Here is a 24,820-nt window from a genome sequence, read left to right on the forward strand (position 1 = left end):
GATATTTCACAAAGTTCAATATGTAGGCAAGTACACCCAAATATAAAGCTGGCCCCCCAAATTTCACAATGGCATCTCCTGCCAGATTCTGCCATTGCGGGAGAAACAACAGCTGCTAGGGATGACATTTTGATGCTGTCAGAACCCTAGCAACACGGCAGAACCACAGTGGTCATTCTGTACCCCCACCTAAGAATATCCAACCTCTCTTTTCCTTTTGAATCATGTTTTAATTTATCATACGACAGATTCTAAAAACTATTTATACAATTTTCCAAGCCATGGCTTGTTTCCAAGTGTAAAGTCATTACCCGCCCCACGCCACCCCACCCTCTCTCTTTGGTGAGGAAGAAAACCTGTTTTCATAAACCAGTAACTGAAGTTGCTGGATCTGGCTTGTTTGGTACACGGATCAGAACAATGCTCGGACGTACCCATCGTCACCATCACATCTGATTTGGGAATTCCCTCTGTGTACGGAGGCAACTGAATATATTTAAAAAAACACGTTCTTTGTGAAAAAAACCAAAAGAAAACAGAAACTCTCAATAAAGGCCCTGAGCATATGATTAAAGCCCCAGTGAATAAAGCCTCTAGCTCAACAAGGAGTTAAGCTAACGTGATCTGGAGGTGCAGCCCTTTGGTGAAGCTAATACGCCTGACAGTGAGTATAAAATTATCCCCTTGTACCATCTTCTCCAGAGGCTCTCAACATTTAGACTGATTCATCTCCACTTCCCAAAAGAGAGGTTGAACCAGACTGTTGTGGTTTTTTGCATTTCATCATACATGCAGTCCTTATTATACGTGTGATACATACCAGGCACAAGGAATGCCTAGAAAGCACAGGCTCTGAGCTCAGCGAGAAAGACAAATCTTTCAGCTGCCTTTCTATTCATAGTATAGAGGGGCAGGCACAAGGTGCTATGGATGCAGAGAAGGTATACATTACTTAATCTTGAGTTCTGAGGAAAGACTTCCAACATGTGACGTGTGTCTTGGCTGAGGACTGAAAAATGTGTCAGAGGAAAGGTTCTGAAGAGGGAGCGTCAGGCAGCATGCGCAAAAGATCAGGAGTGAGGAGACAGTTGAGCACGGTTTGAGCACAGCATATGAAGAAGCCATGCTAAAAGAACTCAACTGCCATGCCAGAGGATAAATGGGGACGTGTTATAGAGGGAAGCGTTGGCACCCGGCATCACCAGCCAGGTTAAACACTAGGATTCCATGGGTCAGGGATGTAACAGCCAAGTGTTTCGGAAGCGAGTGAGAATTTGTCTAGGACATATCCCTGGAACAAGCGCTGTCGGCTGCAGCTGGTCTGTATGCATTAGCCATGGCGTTTGTGGCATGCCTGCCTTTAACAAAGAATCTATGAATAATCCCTGGAGTGCTGGTTTGTAATGCCTTGAATTGTGAGTAGATCCACATTTTTAGGAACTAAATATATGGATAATAAGATTGACACACTAATATTTTATAAGATAAATGATCAGTGGAGGTAGGAAAGAGAAGACAGACGTGAACAAGAGGAAGTTTCTGGAAGTGCCAGAGGGCACTATGGAGAAATCTAGGGTGTCTTATTCACGTTTGCATTTATTCACTTTTGGAGCTCTATATAGCTGGCATTATACCCAAACCAGGGACACTAATATAAATAATATACAATGTCTGCCTTCAAGAAGTATGCAGGCCTGTTGCCAAGATCAACAAATAAAAGGTAAAAACATGTGAAAAAAAATCTTATACAAAGTACTATGGGAGCTCAGAACAGGGGTGTCTAAATTTAGCCCTGGGAGAATTGAAGAAAACATACAGCTGATACTTGAGTAGAACTACTGCAGGTTGTTTGTGCTGTTGATCTTTGTTAAGGCGGGAGGAGGAGGTTGTTGTATAAGATAATTAGCAGTATCCTTGGCCTCTCCTTACTAGATACTAAAGACACACTTCCCCCAACACCCTGCCAGGTGTGACAACCAAAAATGTCTCCAGACTTTGCTAAATGTTGCTAGGAGGGAAAGATCGCCCTCAGTTGAGAACCACTAAAGCTAGTGGAAACAAACACAGTAACAAGGATTTAGATGGATGGGAAAGAAGCTGGCTTTGCCATTTCTAGTAGCCATGTAGATGGTGGCAGTAGTGGGATAAAATTGGGGGCTGGATGTGAGGGAATAGGACAAAGGCAGTGATGAGGAGAGAAGAAGTAACAAGAATTCCCAGCACCAAGAACAGTTTTGGAAAAGCAGTACGATGGTGATACTACTATAGTACTATGGTGATAATATTATGGTGAAAAAATGATTCTTTCAATGAAGAAACATAAAAAGCCAGTCATTCTATGAAAAGAACCTTTGTAAGTCAGGTGTTTGGAAATCAAGGATTACCAACACTTTTTAAAAACGATACTTATTTCAGGGCTACACTAAACAGAAGTCCTTAACTTTTCCGAAAAAAATAAATCATTACATGTATTTTTATAAACAAAGCCTTGGACCAACCCTGATTTGCTTCTCAAAATAGAAAGCAATAATGTTATAGAATGTAACACAAGTATTTTCATCTTGTGTGTGCATCAGTCAAACTTTTATCACCCAATATTACCTACTAAATTAAGGCAATAGCATGTAGTGGGAGAACGTCAGAGTTAGTAAAATAGTATTTTACCAGAGATAAATTTAAAACTATGATGCCATTTTAATAGTGTCTAAATCATACCATCGCAATATGCAAAACCAGATCTGATAAACTCTGTGGGGTATGGAAAAGAATAAGAACAAGTGTAGTTACTTGAAACTAATAGAAACAAATTACTTTTTTGTTCTAAAACTCTGATGAACCTCCATAGTTTAAAATTTGGGTATGGCCAGGGGTGAATTCCTTCTTAAGAATTACAAAATAAAAATTAGTAAAAAGGAAAAAGAAGTGAGATCCAAGTGGAATGGCTTTTGCTAAAGTTAAAAACTATAATAAAATGACAAAATACTTCTATTAATATTCTGAAAGCTTTAGGGAAAAAAGTTATGAGTTCTGAGTTCACTTATTTTTTTCATCACCATGACAGCTCAGTTATAATCATTAAGATCTATAACATAGCATCAAGTTACATCAGGTATTTTTCTACTTAATCTTTTTCAAGGACAAATAAATCACGTGTGACACCTTTATTGACACATTTCATTTCAGGACAAATAAAGCTAATACATATTTAAATGAGTTTCACTAACACATTCTAGCTATTATGAAATGTGTGAAATGAGTTCTATTGACAGTTCTATATGTGAGCATGAAGAATGTGGAGGACAGGTAGAGAAAAAGCAAGTAGGATACCTTCTGGACCTCCTGGGTACCATGACTGTAGTGGGAAGAGAGGGCCCAGAATCTGAAGCCAGCCAGAGACCTATCTTTCTGTTTGTGTGAGCTTGGCCAATTTCCCTACTTGCTAATAAGGAGTCATTTCCTTACCTGTAATAGGAAGATACGAATGCCTGTCTTTTGACTTGTTACTAAAACTGAATGAAAAATCTATATGAAATATGCAGCACACTCCTTGGCACATAATAGAGTCTCAAAAATGTTAGTTATACTTCCTACCCTATTTTCTAATAAACAAATCTCTATACTCTATAATTGTATGAGGCTGAAATTTTTGGAGCTATCCTGCCAACACCAGATGAGTTGCCTATAGTTATCATAACCCTACCTTATAAATTCAAATAATTGACAATTTGAATTTCAGTTGCAATTATCATTCACTACTTACAGCTGAGTTTCATAATGCATGTTTCTCATATACCTCATCTCCTTCAACACCCAGGTAATAAAAAAGTCAAGAGAACAAAACGTCCAAGTTTTGTGAGTACGGTATAATCTGTCCCCATTGAGAACACAGATCTCGGTTCCTTTAGGTCATCCTTCCTATGATGTGTTTCACCAAATGGGCCTGGCGACCAGTAACTCTGCAGAGTTTCAAATTTCTTCAGCTCTGTTAAGCAAGAAATCCCACAAAAGTCTTCAAAGATCCTGGAAGAGGCTTTCAACTCTACTGATAATAACTACAGTACATTTAAAATTAGAATATGTTGCCCTAGACTTCCAGATTCTTTAAGTCGTTTTTTCCTTTTTCTTTTTTCCACACGTGCATGCCCTGACTTCCTAATTAGACTGCAAACTTCTAAAGGAGAGAACTGTGTTCTGCTCATTTCTACACTACAACTCAGTGGAACTGTATCGTGTGCTCACTGAACTAATGTGAACTCAATGCTACTCACAGAGAGAATATAATTTGAATAGTACAGATGATTCTACCTACATACGATCTATTTAATAAGCAAATCCCCAGAAATCATTTTGCGGCTGTAAGAGTTTGGGTCTAATGTTTTAAAACATAGGTAATTTTTCATGTAAAATGTCACCTTGATGAGCGTCTGATGCTCAATGAAGTATAGTACTCTCTTTTAATAGTAGATGGAAAACTGGCCAGGTTTGCCTTCCTTAGAGGTGGTGCATTAGACTCCAACATGGCACCTAATTTGGCAACAAATACTGTACTTTTTGTCAATTAATGGAATTTCAGCGGTAACTCTGCCTATTCACAGGGGTTTTTTTTGTACACTATCTTTTCTTTTTATAAGTTAAACCTCTCGTAATTCCCAACGAACAAGCAGCACAACTCTTCACGGGGGTGCTGCTAGATTTCAAACCATGTGTATACTGCACAGTAACATGCAGTGATCTTCATCAGAGAGAACTTGTCTCCGTGGGTTATGTTATATGATGCAGAGCAGGTACAAGTTATTTTGAGAAGAGGTTTAGGACATAATGTCAAGGCAGCACCTAAGAAAGGTGGCATTTACTGCAACATGTGAAAACAGAATCTCTTCCAATATGAACACAAAAAACGTTGAAAACTAAGGGTCCGATGTATAACTCTGTTCAGGAGCATCTGTTGAATGAATCCAGGAATTAATAACCAGAATAAGTCTTTCTTGGGGTTATAGCTTCACTCCACAGTCAACTGAAAGTGATCTATAGGAAGTTTACACAGAACATATAGGAAGACAAAAAAGAGCTAAAATCCAATTGTCTCTTTTCTGGATATATAGCAACATAGTAGAATTCAGTTTTTATAATTAGAAGCTATTTGTTAGTAAAAGACATCAAAAGAATAGCATAGTTCTAATGGGGTGTCCATTATAAGCCAGGAAAAAGTGAGAGAATAAATAAAATGTTACACAAATGTATGGCAGTTTCCGTTTGAAGCACTCATTAACAGCCAGAGATTTGATTTTTCCAATTTTGTCTCATTAAGCTGATGATTTCTGTATTTTTCACCAAAAGGCACGCATGCATTTATCTGTTAAGAGTGAATTTTAATTTTCCACCAAGAAATGCAATGCTTATGCTACACCAGGCATTATGCTAGGTACCAAAGAAACAAGATCCACTGGGTCATGGAGTCTGCCCATAAAAGGTTCACAGCCTAGTGAGAAGCCTGCAGACAAAAGAGCTTACAATTTGTGTGCATGTCTGCTTTTCTTAAAATTAGGATTTTCATATACTTTTTACCTTGTATTCGAGGTGTTTTGGTGTATTTTTCCCTCTACTAGACTATAGACTTCTTAGGCAATGTACATATTGGACTAGTGTTGAATGTAAAACTTCAATTTTTAAAAAATTGTCGCAAATTTTTAAAAAATTAAGTTAATTTGTAAAGTCCTCTTAGTATGTTCAGATGCCATACCACAAAATATTTTAGATCACATGTAAATAACAAGCCTCCTAAAAACAACTGATTCGTCCATTATACCCTACTTAACAATGACTATTAAAGAACGTAAAAAGAAGTTCTTAAAACAATTACAGTAACAATAGAACACCCACACCCTTCTCTAAAACCTATCATCCTGGTTTTAAAAACTGTACGCAGCAGAGCTTCTGCCAAAAGAGGTCGACACATCCCTTTGGACAGACACTTCCTTACAGATATTCAGGGAAAACCTGGCTCAGGGAAAACTCCTGCGACAGACAGGAGACTAGGAAGGGATATTAGGACACAGGAAGCTTGGTGGAAATCCAAAGAGTCACTTGGTCACACTACACAAAGGAAGAAAAATTAAAGGTAAATGTTTCCTACATCACAGTCCATAAACACAGTCCTAACACAGACCCCGTGGGCAGACTCCACGACCCAGTGGATCTTGTTTCTTTGGTACCTAGCATAATGCCTGGTGCAGCATAAGCATTGAATTTCTTGGTGGAAAATTAAAATTCACTCTTATCAGATAAATGCATGCATGCCTTTTGGTCAAAAATACAGAAATCATCAGCTTAATAAGACAAAATTGGAAAAATCAAATCTCTGGCTGTTAATGAGTGCTTCAAACGGAAATGCCATACATTTGTGTAACATTTTATTTATTCTCTCACTTTTATAGTAAGAAGTATATAGTAAGAAGCACACACCAAGTAAAAGCCCTCTTACTCTGTCCAAGAATGAAAAAAATACTCATGGAGAAAAGAGAAGGAGAAAACGTTTCTCATAACATAATCACCTACCTGAAAAAAAATAGCTTTATGGCATTAGTTTGTTTTTCACTAAATATGTGTATATAAATACTCCAATATGTGGGTTCTCATAAGATCATATAACCTATTTTTTTTCCCTTGGTCCTATTATACAAAAGGATAGAAGATGGTGAGATATAAAAAATGGTAATGATAATACCTGCTACACTTGCTGCTGTAAACTGAGGTGCATACCTGGTAATCCTTTTTGATGTCAAAGTTATAGAGAACACTGTGTTTCCCCAAAAATAAGACTTAGCCAGACAATAAGCTCTAATGCATCTTTTGGAGCAAATATTAATATAAGACCCGGTTTTATTTTACTATAGTAATAATATAATATAGGCATAATATAATATAATGTAATATAATATAATATAATATAATACCGGGTCTTGTATAATATATAATAATATATAATTATATTATATAATATATAATTTTGGAGCCAAAATTAATATAAGACCCGGTCTTATATTAATTTTGGCTCCAAAATTAGACACATTAGAGCTAATTGTCCGGCTAGGTCTTATTTTCGGGGAAACATGGTAGCTTCTAATTCTAACATTTTTGGCTATAGTTTCCGTTATCTTTTTACTTTGTTACTGCATGAACAAACCTAATATGTAAAAAAATAACTTGAAATTAACTCTCTGTCTTTGCAGACATTGAAAATCAAAGGAACATATATGTAGATAAGTTACAGACTGCATCTGACAGATGACTTGAATTTGAAGTCATATTAAGGATACAGGAGAAGAGGGTAGGAAGAATGAAAGGAGAAAAAGAGGAATTAGACTTCACACACAACCTGATAAGTCCATCAGAGTAAAAGTGAGGGGACCAATGACTTAGGGGAGGTACAATTAGCACAGACCAATAGTTTTGCTCTCTGTTTTCACATCATTCCTAACTCACTGTGAATCATTCAGTATTAAAACCTAAGAGATAACCACATAGCGTAGGTACCTGGTGTCTGCTGATGCAATCAAAATCAGCACCAAAATTCCAAAGTTTCCGAAGCAGCTGATATTTGGAACTTCGCTAGCAACAAAGTGTTACAAACAAAGGGCTCTGTGCGTGCATATGAATATCTGAAAAGATGCCTTCAGCTCAGCATGTGGTCGTTTTTAAATGAGACCAAATTCATCTCAATTAAACAGTGTAATATTCTCTTGTAAAGAATAAAACTTTAGTATTAATAAAAATGGGGAAAATCAGAGGGTTTAGTAGAAGGCAGCAGGGAAAGAAAAAAGGTGAGAAACATGATTTTGTGTTTCTCCATTTTTTATGGGATTAAAATAAAACTGCAGTGAAGAATGATAGTTTGCTACTTTACTTATCACTGCAAAAACAAGTAACATATTTTAAGCATCTGAAAGTGGTCAAAATATTAAGTGACGCTTTCAACAAGTTAGAAATAAATTAGGTCAGTTTGAAACCCTGACTTTAAAATCTAAAAAAAGTGTAACTTTTAAAATATTAGCTCCAAATTTTATTTGAAATAGTGAGGCAGATTTTTTAAGTTGGGTTTAAATGTTTAAATGTTATTAATAAAAATAGATAAATTGTTTAAGTTATGAGTTTAAATGTTTAAATGTTTAAATGTTATTAATAAAAATAGATAAATTGTTTAAGTTATGAGTTTAAATGTTTAAATGTTTAAATGTTATTAATAAAAATAGATAAATTGTTTAAGTTATGAGACACTAAAATTTTCCTACACTGATAATTTAAAAATCTTTTAAAGGTAAATACCATAGCCACCAATTTCTTAAACTTTGTAATCACTTGATCAAATGTTCCAGGTAGGCTAAGCTCCTTTTATACCCTTTCAGAGCTTCCTACAGAATTGCATTTCTATCTTTTCACCAAATCTCAGTGATGTCTAAGCCAGAATAAAATTGGTTCAATCAATGGTGGGGGATATAACAATGAAGCAATAAATACATACAAAACAGCAAAATCTAAGCAATGTAATTACATAGAAGGCCTTTATTTTATTAATAAAAACAAATCAAATTTTAAAAATTCATTTAACCAAGTCCTTCAAAACCAGACATTTCTTACAAGAGTTTCTGTCATAAAGCCAAAGGCTTTGACCAAGAATGTAAAACGAAACACAGAAACAGCTGAGTTCTTTTTAACAACACATGGATTTGTTCTCCTCTGGGAAATGGAAAAGAAATTTCAACAGTGGGTAGGCATGAAAACTTTTACTGAAAACACTCAACAACTTCCCCATTATATAAGGAGTGGAAGCAGTGGCCCCAGCAGCCAATATCTGTATTTTTCAAGGTCACTGGAAAACTTTTCCATTGAATATCAAGAAAACATCTGGTAACTAAAAGACTTTAAAGTCATTTAAAATTATGACCACCAATAGTTACATGAAATTACCCAACAGAAATTCAATTTCTAGGTTGGGAAGCCCAAAGAAAAGCAAGTTTTAGGAACATATTTGAGGATACCTTCATTTAAGTGTATGACTGTTCATTTAAGCCTGTAGACATTGAGTACAACTGCCCCCCAAAAATAGTTCCATCTTTTCAGCATTTTAAAAAAGATTCCCAGAGGGCAAATTTGCCTTCCAAAGGCATCAAAAAGAAGCAGAAATGAGGGAAGCAAGAAGATGCAGGAGAGAATGTAGGACAGAATGAGAGGTACGGAGTCCAGCTGAACAAGGAATAAAGTGCTCTATCATGGACGAGAGGAGCAAGGTTTCCAAATGCTCTCCAGTGAGGTCTCTGCCTGAGGAATGATGTAGCCCACGCTGGCACCATACTTTAAAATAGCCAGCCTGCCACTCAGGAGATTTATGCTGTCCCTGTCCCCATTCTCTCCTCTTCTGTACGAAGAGGCATTTGATTCACACATTCTCCCCGATCCCCCTCGTGACCAGCTTCCCTCAAACCCCCCAACTCTGAAATGGCCTGAGATGTAGTCTGGCAAAGCAACAGAGCATGACCAACTGATACTGGAACTTACTACTCTGAGGTAGATAAACAAGCCCCCAAACTGAATATTCAGTATGCTCCCAATCTTATTTTTAAAATCTTACTTAAAAAACATATACATACACACACACATATATATATATATATGTAAACACATATTTTATTTTATATTTATACATGAAAAGTGAGAAGATATCTATCCAGTGATGTGCTTGAGCCAGCTCATGCTGGCTCAAGAGAACTGACAACTAAATTTTCAGAAACTTTGCAAGCCAGTTGTTAAATATAGCTGTTATTAAAAATTACATAAACATTAACTATATAAACTTACAATGAAATAAATCGCACAAAAACAAAGGCAGTAAATATTCAAAACTCATCATTTCCTAATTATTTTACCACCTTTACTATTATGTGTGCTCTTGAGATTATTAACGTCTATTATGTTTGTGTGGTGGAAATGCTATGTAATATGTGCTACTGTACATCTCTTCCTGATTCTATATCAGTGGTGTCATGTTGGTAGCTTGAAATTGGCCCTGGTAAGACTATTTACATCACAAATTGACAAACCAGAGCTTGATTTATCAGTTTATTGATTGTCTTGACTTAAGAAAGTGATGGAGAAAATGTTAATGATGCAGATTCAACTTAGAAGCATGTTGTTTGTAGCTGTTACAGTATGAATAGCATAAAAAAAAATAATAAATCTAGGAAACATTCATCCAGTATTTGAAAACTAGTACCCAAATCAGCAAAGTTGTTCATGTTATTGACAGAAGGAGTGAACATTTTAACATATGTTTTGGTTGTTTCACTTTCATCTTACTCATTAATATTAACAAAAATATCAACCAACATTCATATTGGAATTACACTAAGGGAGCTGGTTGTTAAACATTTATCAGCACATTACTGCATATGCCCAAAATGTTAACGATAATTGGCTCTGAAAAGTACAGAATTATAATTTGTTATCTACCTGTCTCTGTATTTTCCAAGTTTTATATAATATCATTCATTTTATAATTTTAAGTTATTTTAAAAAAGATTTGCTATGCAAAAAACAAAACAAAATGTAACTGGTTTATGTCAAATTCATGACCTTTGAATAATTAAAATTACATTCAAACCAGCAGATAATCAATTACTTTCTGGAAATAGTAGGTCAAATCTACACGCCATTAGAGGGGTGAAAATCCCCCAGAATCCCAGCACGAACAGCGACATGCATACAACTTGAAACAGCTTACAAGAGGAAACGCTCTACATACCCCACAACTCATATTACTCCAACATAAAATAAAAAACCAAGGAGTTAATAATCCTATTAAATGCACATAAACATGTAGAATTTAAAAAATCATTAATGTAACTATTATTTCCTTAGTGTCTTCTATGTTCCAAGGAGTCTCCTAAGTACTGACAAGAGTACATGAGACGAGCCCCTGCATTCAAAGAGCTTACAGTTAAGTGGAGAAGACAGAAAAGCAAACAGGCAAGGTTTGGGGTGTTTTTTTTTTTCCTTAAACTGGCAATTTTCATACAGATTAGGAAATGTGGAACCACCCAAGGATGTCCGAAATCTTTTATTTTATAATCATATTATTTTTTGTATCACAAATATAGAACTAACCATGAATGTTAATTCAAATGAAATACAATTGAAAGAGAAAGGAAAACATAACCAAACTTAAAAAAAAAATAGATTCTCACTGGCAAGACAGTGCAGATATGAATAGTAGTAACATTTACCTTCTGGCAGCAGTCAAAGCCAGAGTCTCTCCTCCACTCCCAGCTAGTCCAGTGTTGGTGTTTATGAAACTGGGTTGGCAGGCCAGTCCAGTTCTAATTCAAACTTCCAGTGGCACTCAATGTTATCCTGCTCACACCTGCCACCAATGGCTATGTCACCTTATGAATGTCTATAAGATATGCTAATTGTTTCTTGGGCCACAGCCCTTCCTGTTATAAGACTTTGTAATAATAGAAATCAACTGAAATGGATGAGTGGATGGACAGATGGATGAACAGATGGTAGGTAGGTAGACAGACAGGCAGATGGATAGATAAGACTTGTTTTTTTCTTAACAATCTTACTTTCAAAAAAGAAGATACATTAGTAATTCCCTCTACCTGTAGGTCCACCTGTCTAGGTAACAAATACCATTCCTGTTTTATTGATGAAGTGGCAGAGAGATGAAAGCCTCTCTTAACACCCAAAACTGGTGTCATAAAGTTACACATTTTGCTTCCAGACAAATGCTCTGACTGCTAAAACCAGGGCCACTATTTTCCTAGGAGAGATACAAAATTCTTTCAGGCTGCACTGAACACAATCAGAGGATATTTGGGATTCTTCCAGGAATGTCAGAAGAGGAGATGGAGATAAAAGAGCAAAGAGAAATGTAAGTGTTGGTGGTGGGGTTAGAATCTAAGACATGTTTCCAAGCTCTACTCCTAATTCCATCTCATTCTCACAAGCCACAACCCTGACACTGAGGGCCTCAGAAAGACTGGGTGAAATTCCCATGACAGGACAATCAACAACAGCAGCAAAAGCTCCCCATCATCAAGCGTGTATCAGAAAGTCAGCTGATGTGGAAAGGTCCTCCGTAGGAGGGGAGGAGCAGGGCTACTGGCTGATTTTAGCTGCCTGAGAAAACAACAGTGTGTGAAGATAACCATCACACACATGCAAATCAGAACGTTTTTCTCTACCTCATTTACATGTTTGCTTTTACAAGTAGCCTCACAAAGAAATACATTTCTTAAGGTCCTCGGATTTCTTGCTGTTTCTAGTTCACTTGAAAAGTGTCTCCGCACAAATTAGGAAACATTAACTGATGATCTTTCATCACTTCAGGGATTTATTCATAACATACAACATGTCAATAGTGTATGCAAAAAAGTGTTTGGAAGTTCATGGGTCTGCTGTATTTTGGGTGGTTTTAGGCGATCCTACATTAAAGAGGTTTTCCGTGGTTGTTGCCTTTTGTTGGTGGAAGAAGACCGAATGATAAAGGCTTCTACTGCTCACTAAGGCACAGATCCGATGCCAGTGTTCATAAGACAAGCAGAACATTTCCTTCTTCACACAATGTATTACGTGGCAGGGATTTGATTTGTACATAAATACTTTAAAGTACTAGTCTGCTCTGTTTCGTCAATATATTCATGGTACCCTCACCTGTGTAGAAATAAATCCTGAAACAAGGCTATAATCTTGGTTAGTCCTAACGCCAGTGTAAGTATGTTAACTACGAGGTGCGATCAAAAGATACGGTGAATGTTTAAGTAAAAAGAATGTATTACAGTAAAAAACACACTGCCATTAATCCCCCTCAAAATACTCCCCCTAACTTCATTCTTGCCACTTTCTGAAGCAGTTCTGGAAGTCCTCTTTTGCGAGTGTCTTTACTTCATCCTTCATCATGACAACGCTCCATGTCACACATTGCTTCTGATACAAGTTCTGTCAGATAAAAACATTATGGTGTGTCCTCATCCACCTTATTCACTGGACCTGGCACTGTGTGACTTCTGGATCTTCCCCAAAGTCAAAATGACCAGGAAAGGTAAACATTTTGAATCGATTCAGGACATCAACACAGCCACAACTAAAGACACGAAAGAGGATTTCCAGAACTGCTTCAGGAAGTGGCAAGAACGATGGGATAAGTGGTTTGAAGGGGGGGTGGGGGAGTGGGAGGGGTATTTTAAGGGGGATTAATGGCAATATGTCTTTTACTGTAATAATTTTTTTAATTTAAACATTCATTGTATTTTTTGATTACACCTTGTATGTAATTTTCATTTCTAAATTACAATATTGCTATTGTTATCTCTTCTATGGCATTATATTATCTTCTGAGGTTAAAAGCAACTGAAACACCTTTAAACTCAGATTAAAGAAAAGGGATTTTAATGGTGAGCATACAAGGGTGTCTCAGAACTTTCCACAAACAGGAGGTAGAGTTGAATCTCATGCAGCTCTGGGCAACAGGGTGGCTTCTTGCACCAGCTCTCATTCTTCCTCATTGTCTCTGAGACCATGCTATCTTTGCTTTTTCCTCTTCAAATCTCCTGCTACAGGTGGACTCTCTCTCTGCTTGTTCATCAAGTATACCTGGCCAGTGTTCATCAGAATATATGTCCCACCAAGCCCAAATCTAAATAATTTTCAAGCTCCAAAAACCCTGACTCTCAGCTGTATCTTTGAAGTTTTAAGGGAAAGGACTTGATTATCTCAGTGTAGAGGTCAGAAGTCCACCAGCTATGGCCAAATGGGGTAAGGCAGTGTGGAAACCTGGTCATAGGAGTCTATCCTTCAGCGGGGAGGCGGTTTGCAGAGATGTAGGCAAGGGCTGGTTGCACTGCAATCACCACTACTGCATGAGGTAAGATTTAGTAGGACTGCACCATCACCCCACTGTGCGAAACTATGGAAACAAACCAAACACTGAAATGTAGGCCTAGAGAGTCCACAAGAGGATCAACTACAGGTCTTGTTTCCAGAGCTACTGCTAAACGCTTTGAAATCCAAGACCACCAGGAAGACCCAACAATGTATACTGTGCTTTTTCCATGAGCAATTTTTACTTCTGAGTGGCCAGTCTTTTCCTACTTTGAGTGAGGGAACAAAGAAGACGTCCTCCAGTATTCAGATTGAGAGGAAGTAAGGGTTTACTATTCTCAAAGAAATGCAATTAACTTCTCCAAAGGAAGTCCATCTGCTATGTGGAATCTGCTGTGAAAATTCAGTGCTAGTAAAAAGAGAGGACCAAATCTATACCTTTTCTCAAGTAGTCAAAGCCAGGATCTTGTGACTATGTCAGAAGTCTATAGGCTCATTCCCCAGACCCAGACAATCCCAGACCTAACCAGAACACACAGAGCAGACTCGTGTGGCAGTGTGCTCATCCATGCACGGATGGGTGACACGAATGTGTTAAGAGCAGTTGCCATGTTGTGTTTGTGCAGACGCCAGTTTACGTTCCTGCATAGAATCTTGCCATGACCAGGTCTTGGCTCCAGCAGAAAGAACCTTCAGGATCATGAATGATGCAACTGTACAATTACTTATGACAAAACTAACAGATATCAAACATACCTGTCAGAAAGAACTTCTGGATTATAGACACTTGAAGAGCCCTGAGCTTGAAAAGCAGAGGTAACATGAAAACTCATTCCTAGGTGGGGTTAGTCTGCTTAACAGAGGTCCAAAGCAACTGTGACGATTGATCAGTTTTAAGTGTCAGCCTGGCTAGGACACAGCCCCAGTTATTCAATCAAATGCCAATTTATGCATTGCCATGAAGGTATTGTGTGGATGTGTTTCAAGTTCATTAGTTGACTCTAGGTTTGGGAGATAATCTTAGATAATCTGGGTGGGCTTGATTCAATCAGTTGAAAGGCCTTTAAGAGCAAAGCAGAGGCTTCCTTGATGAAGAAAACATCCTGCCTGTGGATGGCAGCTTCAGTCCACGTGTGTAAGTTCCAGCCTGCCCTTTGTGGTGATCTGCGTAGCCAGGCCCCACAATCACATAAGGCAATTACCTACAATGCATTTCGTAACATACCTCTCCTACTGGTTCTGTTTCTGTGGTTCAACTCTAACTGGTACAGCAAAGAAACAATCATCATAATAACCCTAAGAGGTACTAGTGCCGTGTTTCACCGAAAATAAGAACTAGCCGGACCATCAGCTCTGATGCGTCTTTTGGAGCAAAAATTAATGTGAGAGCCGGTCTTATTATACTATATACGACCCGGTTTTATTTTACTATTTACTATTTTATATATATTAACTATTTTACTATAAGACCGGGTATTATACTATATTAGACCTTGTCTTATATTATAGTAAAATAAGACCGGGTCTTATACTAATTTTTGCTCCAAAAGACACATTAGAGCTGATTGTCCGGCTAGGTCTTATTTTCGGGGAAACACGGTATTAGCCTTCTTTATAGATGGGTAAACTGAGGTATAGAAAGATTAAGAAACTGCCTAACGGGACCCGCCTCCTAAGTGGGGAAGCTGGATTCTAATTCAGACCTCTTCATGTTCGAACTCAAGTACTTTACCTTCTATTTCACAGCCTTTCTGAATAGTTTTACCAATATGAGCAGAACCTAAACAGCTAAAAAAAAATCATTTTTCAAAATTCATTTTGGATTGCCCTAAAAAGTGTTCCAATCTTGGGCATGTTCTGGGAGTGTTTTTTATACTCATTTTGGATAAGCCTAAATGTTCCCCAACCTTGAGCACAGACAATCCCGATTTCAAATACAGGCTCAAGGTGTCTGTGCCTCTAATCCAGGTAATCTGACTCCGGAATGCCCTAGGACAGGCCTTTGAATGGCTCTGGGGAGGAGAATCACCGGGGACTGTGTGGGGGTCCAAGATCCCTTCGGGAAGTATTGTTTGGGTCCCGATATAAAAATTACAGAAATGGGTCATCGGTTATTTCTCTACTGGTTCATCCATAAGCAACACAGGGCAGCGGAAGATCTTTAAATAATGTGACACTAGTAAGAATGCAACCTGTACTGAGGCGATTTGGCAGCACATATGAAAAGTCTGAAAAAAATGTTTGCTCCATGAACTTTGATCTATTAATTTCACTGCTAGGAACTTATCACGAGGAGGTAATCAGTGATGGTCCATTAAAATGCAGGTATAAAAATCTTACCATAGCATTGTTTATAACAGGAAAAAATTGGAAATAACCTAAATGTCTGATGATAGCAAAATAATTAAAGTTTATGATAGACCATTAAAAATCATATCATAGGAAAATGTTTATAAACTATTGTTTTGGGACAGACGGATGGCTCAGTTGGTTAGAGTGTGAGCTCTCAACAACAAGGTTGCCGGTTCAATTCCCGCATGGGATGGTGGGCTGCGCCCCCTGCAACTAAGATTGAAAACGGCGACTGGACCTGGAGCTGAGCTGCGCCCTCCACAACTAGATTGAAGGACAACGACTTGAGGCTGATGGGCCCTGGAAAAACACATCATTCCCCAATATTCCCCGATAAAATGAAAACAAAACTATTGTGAAAAAAGACAGTTATATACAATACCACGTACAGTATGATCCCAATTATGTTTTTAAAAAATACACCAAGTAGGCACAGAAAAAAGACTGAATAACCAATATACCAACAGTAGTTATCATTCAGTGGTTGGACTATGAGTGATTGTTTTCTTTTCCTTTTTTTAATAAACTTTCTATAATAAAACTAGATTGCTTTGTAATAAAAAATGTTATCCTGATTTATAAAAACTACTGAAATGGGAAAGTGTTCATGATATAATGTTAAATGAAAACAATAATTTAAAACAGTATATTCATGAACCTCTATGTTAAAATTATAGTATCTGTACGAAAAGATAAAAACCAGAAAGAAATACATCAAAATACAATAGTAATTAACTGTGAGCAGGTGGGATTATAAATGATTTTTCTCTTTTATATACTTATTTTTTTCAAATTTTCTATCATGAACATATGCTACTTTATAACCAGAACAAATGGATGTAATTTCATTTAAAATAAAAAAAAAGAGCAATGGTGTTAAAGATAGGAATTTATCATATAGAAAAATTCTGGAGTGCGGACTTTCCCTACTTGGAGTTTCTCTTTAAAATCTGTAACCAAAAGGGAAACTACTGGGCAGTAGACGGTGATAAACCTTAAGTCCTGCTTGTCATCCCTTGATAGCATCCCTGGACTACCTGTCAGGCCGTGCGCCAGGGACAATATTATCTCCAAGAAACAGGTTAACAACTGAGAGGCTGTTTGTATTCAAGACACAGTGTGACTCTAAGGCATTCAGACAACCAGGCAATCAACACATTCCTCATATTCTTTTTTTTTTTAATTACCAAATGGTACTGATTCTCAGTGCTACTTTCTAAAAGGAGAGGGAGTCACACACAAGTCCTTCTTTGGCATGCCTGCCTTATTTTTGCTGCATTTAGGCGAGTAGTACAGGGTGGGCAGGTTTACTCTGCAAGTCTGGAGAAAGGCTCTACAACTGGAACGAGATCAGAAGGGACAAAAGCATGGCACCAGGGCAGAACTAAATGCTCTGATTTATTATCTAGAGGAGCGCCTAGTCAAAAGGAAGCCAGCCCCCAACCCTAAAATTGTGTTTTTGAGACCAGGCCTGATTTCTGGTTTTGAGAAGTGTTTTATATGGAAAAGACAAGATTAAATTCTGACCAACAGCAGTTCTGTTAATGAGACAGGAGGTGACTGGGCTACTGAATGATTGGTAGCAATTCTGTCCACACTAAGATTTTTCAGGAATTAGTTCACTTCTGTGGTTTACAATCCTAATCAATACATTTAAAGAATGTGATATATGCTGTGCCAGTAAGAGAAAACATTTCTTTTTTAAATTAAAGTTCAGTTGTGCAAAGAAATTTATTAGCTGAGGTAAAACCATAACCTAGGGACAGAATGAAATCCACAGAGATGTATACAAAGTTTACTCAACTAAACACTATTTAATAGATTTTGTAGAACTTGTGTAAATAAATGACTGCTTCTGATTTATACTGCAGAAAAGTAAAGAAGTAACATAAAAATACGACTAACCCAAGAGAAAGAGAGGAAAGAATTAGGACGAAAAAATTTAAGGGCCAGGAGTTCCATGTGCTCCCTGGACTGCTGAGAAATGGGTGGCCACATAGGCCTATTTTGAGAACAAGTAATAAAAAGAGAACCAGCTGCTGCTGCAAAGTTAACTCCTGCTGATAGTTTAATTTGAAACAACTTCAGGACACCCCCACATGAAATATTAAGTACCACACTAAGCTGGAAGTGATCAGGCCAGCTGATAAAACTTTTCAATTACCCAACTGATATACCATATAAATGCTTCATTTTCATTCCCATCACACCACGGGGAAATGCTAAAGTCACATTTCTTAAAACTACAATAAAACAACTTTATATATATATATATATATATTTATATATGTATGTATATATGTATATACATATGTATACACACACATATATACATACATACATATATATATTATATATATATATATATTCTCTGTAGACTGACATAAAATGTTAATCCTTCCAAATCTCTTATGGCAAAAGGACTTTTTTCTGACAAAACCTGTATACACTTTAATTTCCACCTCGTTTATAGCATTACAGATGCTTCAGCAAAAGTAATGTTTCTCTTATAGCTTAGAAAACATAATGCCAGAAAGTAATTACACACAAGCTATGGTTTATAGAGGTACAAGAATCAAAACATATGGGCAGGGAAATGCTACAGAATTACAGTAGTTAAACTAAGCCCAGCGGAGCGTGACATTTTAATAGACAAATTTAGAAAGAAGAGTAAAAACAAGTTAAATCTTTTGCTTTTAGCTAATCTGTTTAAACCATAATGTGACGATGGTAAAGTATCAAAATAAAACCCTCATCATTTTTTTTTTTTTAAGATTTTATTGGGGACTACTGGGGAACAATGTGTTTCTCCAGAGCCCATCAGCTCCAAGTCATTGTCCTTCAATCTAGTTGTGGAGGGCGCAGCTCAGCTCCAAGTCCAGATGTGGTTTTCAATCCTTAGTTGTAGGGGGCGCAGCCCACCATCCCATGCGGGAATTGAATCGGCAACCTTATGGTTGAGAGCTCTTGCTCCAACCAACTGAGCCATCTGGCCTCCTGTCAACATTTTTATAACAATAACAACAGGGTGTCAATGCAAGAACAGAGACTATTTCAAATTTTAATGATCAAGTGGTTGCTATGAGTTTTCACATCACCGGTTATTAATTCTTGGTGTACTAAACTATGTGCTGCAAATATTCTGCCAGTTTAGTCTGAGTACCGCCCTGTGTAGGGGGATATTTCAGGCCACTTTATGGGGAGGTGGGTGTGAAATGGGCCCTACTAAACCTGGAGTGGCACCAAACCACCATGAAACAATCTGAGACTTGAGAATAAAAACATAGGGCATATAAAAATTTAAAAGTTAAAATAACTGTGAATGAGAATAGGAGTTCAATAGAAAGTTGAGGAAAAAAGTCTATCTTGGAAGAACCAATAGAAGTTTTCTTACCCGTGTATGTATATACAAAGAATGACTACAAAGATGTTTATTGCAACATCATTTCTATTATGAACTGGAAACAACTCATGCTATCAATAAAAGAACTGGTTAAATAAATAACTACACTAGAAAATTCTATGCAGCAGTTTAAAAAAATAATGAAGTGTAAAGTGACATGGTACTACTTTCTAAAATGTAAGTGAAAAAGGCAAGCTGGTATAAATATATATATATATATATGAATATATACACAAACATATACATATATACCTACACACTACACAGACATATATCTCCCCATTTATTTTAAATATTATTTGAACACACACACACACACACACACACAGAAAGCAGACTAGGATACGCATTGAATCACCAGACTCTTAATAATAGTTGCCTATGGAATAAAGGCAGTACATATTTCTGTACTACTAAAAAATGCTTTCATGTATTACTTGCATAAGTCTTAAGTGCTAAAGTGGGATAAAAATCCACAGAGCAACACATGGTACTTTGAGTAAAGGGAACTACAAGAGTAGCACTGAGGAGAGGCAAAATGGGAACAGTATTTCATCATGTTTTTCTCTGAAGATTCTTGACTACTTTCTCCTTTTTGTTTTCTTCTTCCAGAAATAAAGAAAATTTCACTCAATTTTATGTCCATGTCCTATAAAACCATCTTTACCAGTGCCATAGGACTTCCAAGGTCTTCTTGAGGCCTTTTAAATTATGAACATTTTCAGGATTTTAAAAACAGTGTAGATAATACTACAAAGTCTATCACTTCGCTTAAGAAATAAAGCAGTATAGATACACTTAAAGCTCCCTATGCACTGTTCCCTGACCCATTCCTTTGATAATCAATATCCTAAATTCACTACTTACCACTCTCATGCATCTTCTTATACTTTTATAAAAAGAGTATGCTATACATATAAAAATATATACAAATATACATATAGATGTAACCATAAACATATACAATAAGCAACATATTGTTTGTGTTTTGCCTATGATAAAGACTCTGCAAACTTTTTTCTTAATCTGGAGGCCACAAGCTTTTTCTATAAAGGGTCAGGGAGTAAATGTTTTCAGTTTTGAGGGAAAATAAGGAGTTCTTTTTACCAACCCACTAGCTCTGTTGCTGTATTGCAGAAGCAGACAATATGCAAAGAAATGGGCATTGCTAAGTTACTATGAAAAAAAAATTTTTATTGGTGAATATTGGGGAACCGTGTGTTTTTCCAGGATGTCAAGTCATTGTTTTATAAAACTTTATTTACAAAAACAGGTGGCAGGCTAGATTTGGCCTATTTGTTGACCTCTGCTTTATATAAATGGTGTAATAGTGTACCTATTCTTCTAAAACCTGCTTTTTATCATCCACAATTATGTTTCTGAGATTTATCTACGTTATCATATGTACCTGTAGTTCCCTTAATTCAAACAGTGCTACTGTCGACATTCTCATACATGGTTCCTTTGAGACATCTGAAAGAATTTTTCTAGGGTATATAATACCTGCTGAGTTGGATGGTATGCCCATTTTCAGCTTTACCAGATATTGCTCAATTGCTATCTAAATACAATTGAGCAATATCTGGTAAAGCTGAAATGATAATGATAAATATGATATATCAAATTATTCTCTCTGCACCTATTTTACTGAGCTATTTGTCTTTTTCTTTCTGGTGTATAATTTTTTTTTTTTTTATGTTGGACCCTAACCTTGGTCGCCTAAGTGCAATGCAGTCATGACTTGTCTTTTCACCTGCTTTTGATGTCTTTATGTACATAAACTTTAGACTTTTTTCACAAAGTCAAATTCATCAATCTTTTTCTTTGTGGTATGTATTTGTTGAGCCTTAAGAACTCTTTCCCTACCCCAAAGTCATAAAGATAGTTTCATATATTTCTTCAAAATGTTTCAGTTTTACTTTTGTACTCTTATAGCTTTAGATTCTACATCACATGATAAAATAAAACAAATTCTATCTGGATTTTTATACATATAGGTAATCAGTTGTTTCTGCACCATTTCTTGGCATATCCACTTTCATCTGTAATGCCGCCTCTATCATAGCACATGAAACAGGACTGTATGAGCCCATCTCTGTCTGTTCTGTTCCACTGACCTGTTTCTCTGTCTGCTGACAAAATACTGTCTTAATTACTTGTAAGAGTTCTCCTCTCTCTCTCGATCTTCAAAAATGCCTTGGTTATTCTTGCTCTTCCTTATAAATTTTAAAATCCTCTGTGCTGAATTTAAAAAAAATTTTGTGATTTTTACTGAAGTTTCATTGAATTTTATAAATAGGTATCAAAGGTGATTACAACATGGTTTCAAGAAGGCTTTAGAAAGACTAAGACTCAAATGATAATTTTTGAGAAACAGATTTAGAGATTTCTGTTTTGCTGCCTTCTTTTTTTGCTGCTGTAAATCATTTCCTTATAGTAGGTAAAACATTTAAGACAAAGTAGCTGGTTTTGCAGCCTGCCTCCGTCATTGGGATCTATTATTCAGAGCTAGTGGGTTGGTAAAAAGAACTCCTTATTTTCCACTTTTGGCATCAATTGCCAGAGGGCTTAACTTTATTATAATCTTTAGCTCCTATTTCCCTCTCAATTAGTTTCCCAAACTGCTATTCCACAGTAGACTTTTTCTAGATGTTATTAATAGCTATGTCTGGGAAAGGAAGTTATAAATTCAAACAAAAAACATGTAAGTCCTATATAGTAAATCTCTGACTTGAAGTTTTATAATGTACTTTAGTATATCACAGTAAAGAAATACCTCTAATTTTGTTATAATTTACCATTTCACAAACTTTCTGGTGCACAAATGTTTATTTCTTGCATACTGATTAATATCCTACAGAAGAATGTTCCACTGGACATCAATTTGGAAAATTGTGTATTTAAACTAATAAGGAAAAGACAAGAAGAATTCAGACATTTTTGACTTCCACATTAGTCAGTCATCAATAAGCAAAATATTTAAATGCCAACATCAGAACAAACTAATCAAAAAGCACCCAGCAAGACTTTTAAAAATGCTTAAGTATTGTTTTCCAGTTCAGGGTCTTAGCATTGGCCTATACCTGATAAAACTTTTCCTTTAACTTGACAAGAGTTATGCTTTCCTTCTTATTTCAGCACTAAAATGAAAGAACAGGCAGAGACGTCCCTGATTTATTGATCTCTCACTGTGAAAGCTATAGCAGTGTTTGGTCTTATAAAAACACAAAGAAAAGAAATGCATTTCTCTTATCCTTGCTGGGCTTTTGAGCCCATCATTCTTGCTGCTGAGTGGCCTAAAGAGAATCAACAAACATATCAAAATTAAGTTGACTTTTGGTTTATATTTTCTTCTTTCTGCCCTGTTGATGCAGCAGGTATTAATCTGTTTAATGTACTGCTGGCCTGGTGGGGAATCCCTGCTCAGCTGAGGATGGCAAGGGAAGCACAGGTCACTGCCAATCCCAGCAGATACCTAGACAGAAAACAATGGCCTGTCCTGGGAAAACAATTGTCCTTTTTTGTAGGGTACTACTTCTTGCTGTTGCTGTTAACAAACATACTTAAAACAGTCATGGACAATCTTTTGAGAGCTGGGATCTTCCCAATTTGCAAGGGAAAAATATTGGCATTTCCCTTTATCTCTTGGAATTATACTTAGCATTTATTCAACACACATTTATTAGGTGCTTATTGTAGACCAGGCGCTATGCTGAGTGCTGGGGTTGGTTACCAAGACTAGTAGCATAGTCCTCGACATCCTGACAGTGTAACTCAGAGGTGAAAGAATTAACTATTTTCTGAATACGCGTACCCTCAAGAGTACCAAAGCATTGCTGGAAGCACAGCCATGCAGACTTGGCTCTGACCTTAAGAGTACACAGGCTCTCAGAGATTGGGAGTGTAAACGCAAAACAATGTCTTTTTCTTGTTTTCTGTTGTATCCTGACCTGGATTAGGGCCTCTCAACAAATATTTATAAGCTATTGAATGTGCAAAGGGCCAGAGTCACGTGTGAATCTTTTGTTATATTCACAGCATTGGCTTGTCTAGCCTTTTCCTTGACAGTCTTCCCTCAGAGTGGTCCATCCTATCTCTGACTAGCCCTGTCAGGAAACCTTTACTCACATTCTGCAGAAATCCACCCCCCTTAGTGTTCTACCCACAGACTCATTCTGCCCTGTAGGACTTCAGGAAACAACAAAACAGTTCCCTCCACTGCTACTTTGTATTTTGGAAATTTCAAGTCTACAGAAATGTTGAAGGACAGTACAATCAACACACATATACTTTTCATCTATTCACCAATGATTAATATTTTCCCATATATACTGTTTTATTTTTTGATATTTGTTGTTGTTGTTTCTTCTCGTCAATCATTTGAGAGTACGTTGCAAACATAAGACTACATCATACTTAAAACTTCTCCTAAGAATAAGGACATTCTCCCACATAACATCATTCCTATTATTCATCTAAAAAAAGTAATATTAATAAAATATTCTCTAAAATAAAATTCACATTAAAATTTTCTTAATTATCCCCAAAGTATTTTGTTTTTAATTTGGATTTTAAAATTCCAGATTAAAAAGAAATTCACAGTCTCTTTTAATCTAGAATATTTTCCTAGCCGTTTTGTATTTTTCATGGCATTATCTTTTTCTGCCAGGACTACTACTACATAAGTGATATCTATGTATCGGCTAACGTATCATCTGGAGGCACATATTGACAGGTTGTCTCACTAATGATGATATATAAGTTGATGACTTGATTAAGAATGTGCTCAGCAGGTCTCTTCATTGAAAAAGTACATTTTCCCCTTAAATGAATAATACCTTTAAAGACAGTATGAATATCTCTTCCTGCAACAATTTTTTACCCAAGTTTTAGGAGCCATGAATGATCCTTGTCTGAATCAACCATTACATTGAGCATCACTGTATTATGATTTTCTGTTTGTATTATTTCTTCTACATGGATTCTTAAAAAAACCAATGTGTTAGAATCCATTATCATTTAGAATTTTTTTATACTCAAGTTATGCCATATTTGGCCAGTGGGATCCTCCTGAAGCTACCTCCTAAGCCTTTTATACATGACTCCATTAGTGGAGCATTTCCTGTCTTTTTGTCACATCAGAAGTCCAGATTCACTCGCATTCTCTCCTCTTCCCCAGACCTGGAA

At 36.6% G+C, this 24,820-nt stretch overlaps 1 protein-coding gene across 7 annotated transcripts in view; it reads right to left on the bottom strand.

Annotated features, from left to right (window-relative positions):
* Window positions 1–24,820, bottom strand: part of SH3D19 (SH3 domain containing 19) — a 139,497-nt gene that overhangs the window by 49,290 nt on the left and 65,387 nt on the right. The window contains exon 1 of one of the 7 annotated variants that reach the window (XM_033133722.1): window positions 4,413–4,423. The exons of the other annotated variants lie outside the window; for them this stretch is intronic. The gene's annotated coding sequence lies outside the window, so the exon portion shown is untranslated. Of the gene's footprint in view, window positions 1–4,412; window positions 4,424–24,820 lie in introns of those variants that run through there. 7 annotated transcript variants of the gene reach the window in all.

Source organism: Rhinolophus ferrumequinum, chromosome 18 (assembly GCF_004115265.2).
Source record: "Rhinolophus ferrumequinum isolate MPI-CBG mRhiFer1 chromosome 18, mRhiFer1_v1.p, whole genome shotgun sequence".
Lineage (NCBI taxonomy): Eukaryota > Metazoa > Chordata > Mammalia > Chiroptera > Rhinolophidae > Rhinolophus > Rhinolophus ferrumequinum.